The sequence below is a fragment of the Papio anubis genome, chromosome 20 (assembly GCF_008728515.1).
Source record: "Papio anubis isolate 15944 chromosome 20, Panubis1.0, whole genome shotgun sequence".
In the NCBI taxonomy this organism is placed as follows: domain Eukaryota; kingdom Metazoa; phylum Chordata; class Mammalia; order Primates; family Cercopithecidae; genus Papio; species Papio anubis.
In genome coordinates this window covers 10359481-10368734 of record NC_044995.1, presented here as the reverse complement: position 1 = coordinate 10368734, position 9254 = coordinate 10359481, and the positions used below count along the sequence as shown (strand labels likewise).

The 9254-nt window shown below is 46.0% G+C and overlaps 1 long non-coding RNA gene across 1 annotated transcript; it reads left to right on the top strand.

Moving 5' to 3' along the window:
* The first annotated feature begins 9 nt into the window (after positions 1-9).
* LOC116271633 lies at positions 10-4032 on the top strand. The gene is made up of 2 exons (XR_004180243.1): positions 10-668; positions 3425-4032. It is a non-coding gene; the product is annotated as an uncharacterized LOC116271633 (long non-coding RNA).
* The last annotated feature ends 5222 nt before the right edge of the window (positions 4033-9254 follow it).

Here is a 9254-nt window from a genome sequence, read left to right as displayed (position 1 = left end):
GGGGGCAGGAGAGGAAGAGAGGGTGAAAGAGGTAAGCGACGAGGGGAAGAGGGGAAGAAGAGGTAGGAGCACCTTCTCTCCTGGCGTGGTAGACCAAAAATGTCTCCGGACACTACCAGTATCCTCCAAAAATTACACAAAAATTACACACCTCCTGGCAGGAAACTCTGCCGTGTAGACCAGCATTTCTCAGCCAGGGCAGCTGTGCTCCTGGGGAAAAATCACGCCTGCCTGAAAGCCACCAACACACAGGTACACACATCAGACATAGACATATGTGTGTACAAATGTGGATAGATACGTGTATATCCACACGTCTACCTATATCTATGTATACATCATCTGTCATTTATCTGTTTGTCCATCTGTCCCCTATCCTCTGTCCTCTGCCTACTATCATCCTTTCTATCGGTATTAGGGGGTGATAAGTAGTTGGTAAGTAACAACGGCGTGCCCTCCAGCCTGCCCCAAGCCAGACTGGATTCTCTGGTCTGCAGGCTGCAAACAAGTCCGATCACCCGTGCCTGCTGTGGTGACCTCGCCGCGGCACTCGTCGCCTGCAAAACACTGAGGAGCCTGAACCTCGACTGGATTACTTTGGAACCTGATGCAGTGGCGGTGCTGTGTGAGGCACTGAGCCACCCGGACTGTGCCCTGCAGATGCTGGGGTGAGTGACTTCAGAACAAGCTTAGTTCGCTGGCCGTTTGCTCAACTGCGACATGACGGATGTCAGGCTTGGAGGGTCGTTTGTGGTGGGGGCCTGTCCTGGGCCCCTGTGGACATTGTAAAATGTCATTGTAAAATGTAAAAACCGTTGACATTGTAAGATGTCAGGCAGCGTTCTCGGCCTTTCTCATGAATTGCCGGTAGCGCTTCCCTCAGTTGTGACAATCAAAAGAGCTCCGGAAATTGTCAAAAGTCCCCCGGAGACACAGTTGCACCAGCTGAGAACCACTGCTCTATTAAAACATGTTCTACTTACGTTGGCCATAAATATGCAACCCCGGCTCAGACTTGGGAAGCGGTTCTGGGACGGGCTGAGCAGGGTCTGCATTCAGAAATACATTGGCTAAACGGCAGCAGTGAACGTTGTTCTGAAAATGAGGTTTGCCTTTGGCGTTGTACCTATTTGAAACCTGTAGGATGAATTTTTTAAGTTAATTTTTCCTTCTGATTTTATCTTAATTTTTAAAAGTTTATTTTTTAAAAAATAAATGGGCAGGGTATAAATGGAAGAAGCTGAATATTGATAATGGTTCAAGTTGGTGATGAGTACATGAATTCATTGTACTGGTGTCTCTGAGAAAAGTTCACAATATGTTAAGTTTATTTTTTTGTTGTTTTTTGTTTTTTGTGTTATTGAGGCGGCATCTTGCTCTGTCACCCAGGCTGGAGTGCAGTGGCATGATCTCGGCCTACTGCAACCCCCGCCTCCCAGGCTCAAGCAATTCTCGTGCCTCAGTCTCCGGAGTAACTAGGATTACAGGCGCTCACCATCATGCTAGGCTAATTTTTGTATTTTTAGTAGAGACAGGATTTCACCATGTTGACCAGGCTGGTCTCGAACTCCCAACCTCAGGTGATCCACCCACCTCAGCCTCCCAAAGTGCTGGGATTACAGGCGTGAGTCACCACGCCTGGCAGAGACGGTAACTTATAAAGGAAAGAGGTTTAATTGGCTCATGCGTGTGCAGGCTGTACGGGAAGCATAGTGGCTTCTGCTTCTGAGGTGGCCTCAGGAAACTTTGAATCATGGCGGAATGTGAAGGAGAAATAGGCACGTTTTTGGTGGCGGGCACAGGAGGAAAGGAAGCAGGGGGGATGCCACACACTTCTAAACAACCAGATCTTGTGAGAACTCACTCATGAGACCAGCACCAAAGGGATGGTGCTTAACTATTCATGAAGGATCCACCCCCATGATCCAGTCACCTCCCACCAGGCCCCACCTCCAACACTGGGGATTACAATTAAACATGAGATTTGGGTGGGGACACAGATCCAACCAAATCATATCATGAATATCTAGGGAGGACCCCAAGTGAAGGGGGCACAGCAAAACGCAAAGGCTCTGAGATGGGGCCAGGCCTTGTACCCTCCAGGGCTAGAAGGGGGTTCCGGGGAACTGTATAGCAGACAAGGGAAAAAATGAATTCAGAGAGGAGACAGAGACCCAGCGCCCATAGGGACAGGCCAGGCACTTAAGACCTGCATTATAAAATAATAATTATCATATCTCCCTCCTCTTCAACCACCATCCCCACACTCAAAACATGTCATCTCCACAGTAGCGAGCATTCAGAGCAGTTATTTCTGGATAACTTTCTCACAGTGTCGCTGTAGCTGAAAGGAAACTTAGCCATCTTCCCTACCTCTGAAGATTTAAGGTAATAAACTCCTACTTCTCCTGTGTCTAAATGTCTATGAATTTTTGTGACCTGCTAATCCTCCTCAACTTCTTTTTATAATTGGAGATAAAAAGGCACATAACTATGAACACCAGGCAAGAAGGACAGACACGGGAGAGGGGAGAAGAAAACTGCAAATGTTAGTTATATTCTTTCAGGAGAGCCTATGTTCCAGTCTTACCAATTATTTGTGAACTTATTTTTTTAATCTTCCTGATGCCAATAACATTTAGAAGTTATAAAGAGATAAAGATTCAATGTATAAAGCAAGAAGGATAGCTGTTGAGGGAGTAGAAGCCGGGAGGAAGTGGTGACCAATAAGCTAAGGGAAAAAATATCTCCAACGAGAAAGTGTAATTAACTGTATTCAATGCTAACCGGTTAAGTAGGATAGAATGTATTTAATAAATTGATGTTATTGGTGATGACAAAAACCAGCTTTGTTGAGGTGGGTTCAGGGGACAATGACATGAAAGGAACTGAAAATAGCAAAAATAGACAAGAAGGTTTGAAATATTTATGGGTGTAGCATCTGCTTTAATTATTTCTTAGAAAATGGGTGGGTTGTAAATGGAAGAGGCTGAATATTGGTAATTGTAGAAGTTGGTGATGGGTACATGAATTCATTATACTAGTGTCTCTGAGAAAAGTTCATAATATGTTGTTGTTTTTTTAAAGCACGTTATAAGAAGCAATAAATGTGCCAGGGCATATGAACATCAGGTAAATGGAAGTTATCCTGTTTTTTTTCTTTTTAACTTAAATTCATCTTTTTTGAATTAAATCTTAATTGACACATGCTGTATATGAAATTTCACTTTATGGTCTAAATCAGAGGCTTCCTATCCTATAGGAAGGATTCATGCTTGTTTTTCAAATTCAGAACAATTCTCCCAGTGATTTCTAGAAGAGAATAAAGAGGAGAGGAGAGGTAGACATCAGAATGTAGAGAGGCAATACTGTGTACAAATGAAAAAGAAAACAAAAAAAAACACTTTATTTCTATTTTTCCCAGGCTGCACAAATCTGGCTTTGATGAAGAAACTCAGAAGATTCTGATGTCTGTGGAAGAAAAAATGCCCCACCTGACCATTTCACACGAACCCTGGATTGACGAGGAATACAAGATCAGGGGTGTGCTCCTCTGATGGGGAACACCCTGAAGTAGTCTTCTCACAAAAGCTTTCCTTGGCCACCGTGGGCCCTTCTCCTGGCACCTCTGTCCTGTAATTGTACATCATGGCAGCAGGGCTGTGATTTCAGGGCTACTCCCTGGGTGTTCTAGCAATATGATTATGGAACGTGATACAGTGTATGTGCTGACTGTCTTTGCCTTGGTCCTATATCCCCTTGTCTTTAGAAACCCCATCCTGCCTTGCGATATTTAGAAGAACAAGTACGTTAAACAAGTGTTAAACGCTCTGGAAAGCATGGCTTTATTTTCTTAATGGATGTCTGAGTGTGTAGGGGCGTGCATTTGCAGGCACCACTATCCGGATACTTCTCACATAGAAGTGATGCTAGAATGTGTCTATAGATTGTATTGCTAGCATCCAGACTTTCTAGTTTGCCCAGATTTACATTTGATCAGTTTTCTTGTCCAATAAAAAAAGCATTTCCAAATCTCTACTTATCCTTTTATATATGACACTCCAATAGATGTTTCTAAAAATTCAGTATTATTCAAATGTTTCTATACTGTTTCTATTTTAAAATACAATATTAAACACTTCACTGCCATAATTAAACATTCCCTAGTTCCCTGCAGCAAATTGGTGATGCTTTATTGGCCTGGTCTAAAATTGTTACTACAAAATATAAATGTAAGGTGATACAGAAGCTGGATTATGTAGTATCAGTTATTAGATTGAAATATAATCTCAGATTCTCCTGAGATTGTGAAATTGTGGACCTGCCCCTGGATCTCTTGGCACACGCCTGGATTCTTTGGATACTTGGGAGGCTGAATTTTCTATAGTCTTTGATGTAGAGTGCTTGCACTTATTTGCTTAATTTTACTTCCAGGTTTTCCATATGTTTAAGCAATGATGAACTTTTTCGCCCAATTTTCTATTTGCTTTTGGACTTTTTCTACAACTTTAAAGAATGCTGGCATAGGCCAGGGGCGGTGGCTCACGCCTGTAATCCCAGCACTTTAGGAGGCCCAGGTGGGTGGATCATGAGGTCAGGAGTTCAAGACCAGCCTAACCAATAAGGTAAAACCCTGTCTTCACTAAAAATACAAAAATTAGCTGGACATGGTGGCATGCACCTGTAGTCCCAGCTATTTGGGAGGCTGAGGCAGGAGAATCACTTGAACCTGGGAGGCAGAGGTTGCAGTGAGCTGAGATTGCACCACTGCACTCCAGCCTGGAGCACAGAGTGAGACTTCGTCTCAAAATAAATAAATAAATAAATAAATAATAAATAAAAAACTGGCATAATCTTCCTGTGTTTCCTTCCCCTACTACCAGCCCACGTGACCAGGAGTGCTGCTTCCATTCAGGAATAAAGGGGGAAAGCCCGGTGGTCCAAAGACAAAGGAAGCAAGGCTGTGTGGACACATGGAAATATAAAAATATGAGTCTCCCAGCAGAGTCGTGTAGAGAGGAACTATGAGATCTGAGATGACATAGAAAAGCTTCAAATAGGATATCTTCCAGACTACTCAGACCTGGGGCAATAAGCAACCTTCACATAACCTTGAAGAGCGGCAGAACTTCACGTCATGGAGAAGACCAGACTCCGGATCATATGCAGACGCTCTGTATTCACAGGCTTCGAGTGTCAGCGTGACTTTAGAAAACTGAAAGAGGGCCGGGCGCCGTGGCTCACGCCTGTAATCCTGACACTTTGGGAGGCCGAGGTGGGCGGATCACCTGAGGTCAGGAGTTCAAGACCCGCCTGGCTAACATGGTGAGACACTGTTTCTACTAAAAATACAAAATCAGCTGGCCGTGGTGGCGGGCGCCTGTAGTCTCAGCTACTCAGGAGGCTGAGGCAGGAGAATGGCGTAAACCCGGGAGGCGGAGGTTGCAGTGAGCCGAGATCACGCCATTGCACTCCAGCCTGGGTGACAGAGCGAGACTCCGTCCCAAAAAGAAAAACAGCATTGAAGAAAATGCCCAATTGTAAACAGAAAAGGGGAGCCCGGACCCAGTGTTGACTGCCCCTTCCACTCTGATGACACCGGTTCAGAACTTAGATTCTCCCACGGGAGCACAGAAAACTTCCTATGCCACTGGCTCAGCTGGTCTCCACCATCCTCTCACTAATTGCCGAAAGCTGTAACTCACCACCAGAAGGGGCTGGGGACACATTTTGTTCCTCACTGAAGATTCTCCAGACTCTGCCTGCTGACGATGTCATGGATTCTACAGATGGCATGATAATGCATCTCTGTGGGGAGATCAGCTCCAGGAACTTGCTCCTATAACTAGGGACTCAGGGGCCCCCGCTCCTCCTGACCGACACTTCCCTGCACAGAGCTCTGGAACCAAGAGGAACCAGGTGGGTGCTTCCTTATGTTCAGTCTCAGGGAAGACGACGGGACTTAGTGTCATCCCTCAAGAGAGGAACATAGCGCGGTGGTGGTGAAGTCACTTTGTTCAGAGCAGGTGATAACCCTGCCTCACGCTGACATCCCGTTCATGCTCTGGCTGGACAGAGGCAGGTGGCTACCTGCCAGGGGAGTGTCTCAGGTAGGACCACAGGTGAGGGTCACTGCAAATCCCTGAGTCCTAGAGAAAGAAGGACAGGGTCTCTTTGGAGTCTGAACCAAACCTTGGATGAACAGACCCACTGAACTCTGAACCATGAACGCAAGAGTCTGCTCATTTTCTCAGACCCGACAGATCTAGCTTTGGGTGTGAATACGTGGCCGGGCGCAGTGGCTCGCACCTGTAATCCCAGCACTTTGGGAGGCCGAGGCGGGCGGATCACCTGAGGTCAGGAGTTTGAGACCAGCCTGGCCAACATGGTGAAACCCCGTCTCTACTAAAAATACAAAATAATTAGCCAGGCGTGGTGGCGCGTGCCTGTAATCCCCTAACTTGGGAGGCTGAGGCAGGAGAATCACTTGAACCTGGGAAGCAGAGGTTGCAGTGAGCCGAGATTCCTGCCATTGCACTCCAGCCTGGGCAACAAGAGCAAAACTCCATCTCAAAAAAGTACAGATAATTAAAGTGCAGGATTTGTGTTAGAACTTAAATATTCTAATACCAAAAACTAGGTCCAGTGACACACACATATATGTACAAATGGAAATTTACAGAAAGAAATCATCTATGGTACATCATGGTGGGGTGTAGTAGAATAAGACTGTCTCATTATTTCTCCAAAGATTCTGGAGACACATTGTGTGTTCTGTAGTGAGTGTGTGTGTGTGTTGTACACTCATACTTTTATCCAAGTTAATGAAAAAGAATCTTCTATCCTTCTTTAACCTGATGCAGCAAGGACAGAGAGAAAAACTTAGAACTGTAGTTCTCAGATCTTATAAAACTGTAACTTTTGTTTTTGTTTTTATTTTGAGACAGAGTCTCATTCCATCACCCAGGCTGGAGTGCAGTGGTGCAATCTGGGCTCACTGCAACCTCCTGGGTTCAAGTGATTCTCCTGCCTCAGCCTCCCAAGTAGCTGGGATTACAGGCACCCGCCACCATAGCCAGCTCATTTTTTTTTTTTCTTTTTTGAGACGGAGTCTCGCTCTGTCTCCCAGGCTGGAGTGCAGTGGCCGGATCTCAGCTCACTGCAAGCTCCGCCTCCCGGGTTCACGCCATTCTCCAGCCTCAGCCTCCCGAGTAGCTGGGACTACAGGCGCCTGCCACCTCGCCCGGCTAGTTTTTTGTATTTCTTAGTAGAGACGGGGTTTCACCGTGTTAGCCAGGATGGTCTCAATCTCCTGACCTCGTGATCCACCCGTCTCGGCCTCCCAAAGTGCTGGGATTACAGGCTTGAGCCACTGCGCCTGGCCACTCATTTTTTTTTGTATTTTTAGCAGAGACAGGGTTTCACCACGTTGGCCAGGCCGGTCTTGAACTCCTGACCTCAAATGATTCACCTGCCTCAGCCTCCCAAAGTGCTGGGATTACAGGCATGAGTCACCACGCCCGGCCAAGAGCTACTGATTTTTAAAGGTATTTTGTATTCACTCACTCCTAGGAATAATGTTGAGTTCTCAAAAGTTGACACTTGTTCCTCTTGCAATTGTAATGAGTTAGATGATCTTATGATTTGAGCAAGACTTTGCATTGTTCCCTTTTAAGTTACTGCATTCCTGTGACAGGATGATATGAATTCTAAATATGACACACTGCACCCTGTCACTGTCTCCTTCTCAGGATGATAACAATTCTAAATATGACACACTGCACCCTGTCACTGTCTCCTTCTCAGGATAATAACAATTCTAAATACCACACACTGCACCCTGTCACTGTCTCCTTCTCAGGATAATAACAATTCTAAATACCGCACACTGCACCCTGTCACTGTCTCCTCCTCAGGATAGTACAATAATTTAAATAATGTGACACTGTACCTCATGTCACTGTCTCCTTCTCTCAGGATAATACACAGTTCTAGCCACCGCACACTGTACTCCTGTCACGTCTCCTTCCTCTATAGATACAACAATTCTAAATACCGCGACACTGCAATTCCTGCCTTTCACTGTCTCCCTCCTCAGGATAGGTATGAATTCTAAATACCGCATACTGCACCCTAAGGTCACTGTCTCCCTTCTCAGGATACACAGTTCTAAATGCCACACACACTGCACCTCCTGTCACTGTCTCTCAGGATAATAAGGAATTGTTTCTGTTTTTGAGATTCAGGTCTTATTCTTGCTGCCCATCACTTCAGGCTGGAGTGCAGAGGCTCACTGCAACTCCTCCCAGGCTGGAAGCAATTCTCCTGCCCCCAGCCTCCCGAGTAGGCTAATTACAGGCGCAAGCATTACGCCTGGCTTCTTCTTTCTTTTTTTAGATGGAGTTTCAGTATGTTGGCCAGACTGGTCTCCCAACTCCTGGGATTCCCAGTAAGTAGTCCACCACTTCAGGCTTCTAAGTCCTAGATCTGGCATGGAGCCACCATGCCCGGCCGAAGACTCCTGAGCACATGATCATGGGTTCATCAGCTTGGAATCCTGCACTTCAGGAGGCCGCGGCAGGAGGAATGCTTCAGCCCAGGAGTTCAGGACCAGCCTGGACAACATAGCAAGACCCCATCTCAGCCTCCCGAGTAGCTGGGACTACAGGTGCATGCCACTATGCATGACTAATTTTTGTATTTTTAGTAGAGACGGGGATTTTTAATAGAGATGGAGTTTCACCATGTTGGCCAGGCTGGTCTCGAACTCCTGACCTCAAGTGATCCACCCGCCTCAGCCTCCCAAAGTGCTGGGATTACAGGCTCACGCCACTTCAGGAAATGTGTTGTAGTGACTCTGGATTCTGTATTGTTCTGAGAGGTTTTTTCATTTGTTTTCATTTTTGTCTGTTTCCGTAGGCAAAAAGTTGCCTGGACACATTTACAAAACACATCTCCCTATCTCCCTGCAGTCAGCAGCTATCTGTATCTATGCTAAGTTCTTTCAAAGACTCCTAAGAGGTCTCCATGGACCTCTGAAGTTTAAGTCAATGATTGGGTCACAGCTTACTCAGAAAGCTCAAGCCAGTAAGGCTTCCAACCACCGCCACCCAGGCCGAGTGGCTTGAGTAGCACATTCACTGTGTGGCATAATTCCGTGTTTGCCCAGGCTTTCCATTTCTACTGGGCTCCCTGGGGCCTCCCACGTGCATGTGTAGAAGATCACTCAGTCAGAGATGCTTGGAAAGTGGATG